At 30.6% G+C, this 2,292-nt stretch overlaps 1 pseudogene; it reads right to left on the bottom strand.

Annotated features, from left to right (window-relative positions):
• Positions 1-1,209: 1,209 nt before the first annotated feature.
• LOC118528537 (U4 spliceosomal RNA) lies at positions 1,210-1,341 on the bottom strand (annotated as a pseudogene).
• Positions 1,342-2,292: the final 951 nt, after the last annotated feature.

Raw genomic sequence — 2,292 nt, 5'->3', positions numbered from 1 at the left:
GATGGGTGACTGAGGTAAAAGATGATTGTCTGAGCTGTAGGTAGATTTTTTCCTATGAATACTATCCTTATTAGAATCCTAATAATAATAACAAAGATAATAATAAATATGACTACAAAGCTACAGTAATTAACAAGTATGGTACTGGCATAAGGATAGACATACAGATCAATGAAAAATATTTGAAAGTCTAGGAAAAAAAACCCTTACATTATTAGCCAATTAAATTTTGACAAAGGTGCCAAGACAATTCAATGGAGAAAAAATACTCTTTTCAATGAATGGTGTTCAGACAACACAATATCCACATGCAAAAGACCTCACGTCCTGTAAGTCACATCATATATAAAAATTAACTTAATATAAATCATAAACCTAAATGTAAGAGGTAAAACTATAAAACTCTTAGAAGAAAATAGTAAATCTCAGTGACTTGGGATTAGGCAATAATTGTGTATATATGAAACCAAAAATCACAAGCAATAAAAGGAAAAGGTAAACTGGACTTCATCACATTTAGAAACTTTTATGAACATAATAAAGTGAAAAATGAGAGAAAATATTTCCCAATTGTATCTATGATAAGGGACATGCTTCGAGGTTAAAGAACTCTTACAACTCAACAATAACCAGACGGATAAACTAATTAAAAATGGGCAATGGATTTGAATAGGCATTTCTCAAAAGAAGATACCCAATAGGCCAATGAGCACAGGAAAAGATGCTCAACATCATTAGACATTAGAGAAATGTAAGTCAAACCACAATGAATATCATTTCACACTCACTAGAATGGCTACAATTAGAAAAAAAAAAAGATAAGCAATAACAAGTGTTAGTTTCCTGGGGAAATTGGAACCCTCATATATTCCCAGTGAGAATGTAAAATGGTATAGCTACTTTGGAAAACAGCTTGTCAGTTCCTCAAAAAGTTAAACACAGTCACCATATGACCAGCCATGCCATTGGTATATATCCAAGAGATTAGAAAACATTCCCATAAAAGATACAAAAATATTCACAGCAGCTTTCTTCATAATAGCAGAAATGTGAAAACAACTCAAATATCTATCAACTAATGAATGGATAAAGAAAATATATCCACACAACGGAATATAATTCAGCAATAACAAGCAATGAGGTACTTATACATGCCACAGCATGGAGGAATCTGATATAATTAAGTTAATTAAAAGAAGCCAGTGAAAAATGACCATATATCATATGATTCTATTTATAGGAAAAATCCAGAAAAAAAAAACAAACAGCAAAGTGAACAATTAGCAATAATCGTGCCTCGGATAAACCTCATTGGCTACGATACTGCCAGGGCGCAAAGCTAGAGCGAAGGGAACAAAAGAAAACAGCAAGCAGTGTGACAGATTTTAATCCAACCATATCAATAATCACTTTAAATGTGAATGATGTAAAGATATCACTTAAAAGACTGAGATTGTCAAACCAAATTATATGCTACATAAAAAAACCTCACTTTAAATATAAAAATATAGATAGGTTAACAGTATTATGAATTAGAATATCTTTAAGATTTAAACTAAAATTTTAGAAACATACACTAAATTATGTTTGTACAAAATGGTATAATTATGTCTTAAAGGGGTCAATAAATAAAATACACACCCTGGGTCACTTTGGTTCCATTTTTTCAACTTTTTATATTTCAGTTCAAAAACCACAGATGATAATATTAACCAGTAATATGGGAAACCTAATTTGAGAGTCCACATTTTAGGAACTCCTTATGTCTATTTGTTGTTATGTCAGGGTTGTTTTTTTTTTTTTTAATTGCTTTCCTCTTTCCTCAGATAACTGAGTGATCCCACCACTTCATTTTCTGCAAATTGCATTCCAAAGCCTCCTCTGCCTTGTAGCAACAAGGATAGAGTACTCAAAATATAAGAATTTTTGAGTTAATATCCTGAATGTAAGTCATTATGAGCAAATTATTCTAAGACATATCACTGAGTGGCTTTTATATAAATAATCATTAACAGCTAACATTATTACTGCAGACAATAGACAAAATTTACTTACCTTGCTAATGTTTACTTTAATATGTTTTTAACCTTTAGAAAGATATTCAGAAAAACTAAAAGTTTTTTTAAAATGGAAGTTGAATCATCTTCTGCTTATTGTTAAAACTAATTTTTGTTTTGTTTTTAAGGAAGATTTGAAGAAATCTGACAGCATAGTTAAGTTCCTGAATCTTCCCTTTACCTGACATTTCCATGTGATGATGTCTCTGGATAAGAAATAAAATGAACCAGAAAT

The sequence above is a fragment of the Halichoerus grypus genome, chromosome 9 (assembly GCF_964656455.1).
Source record: "Halichoerus grypus chromosome 9, mHalGry1.hap1.1, whole genome shotgun sequence".
NCBI lineage: Eukaryota > Metazoa > Chordata > Mammalia > Carnivora > Phocidae > Halichoerus > Halichoerus grypus.
Note: the sequence above shows the minus strand (reverse complement) of the source record. Positions and strands in the feature narration are given on the sequence as shown.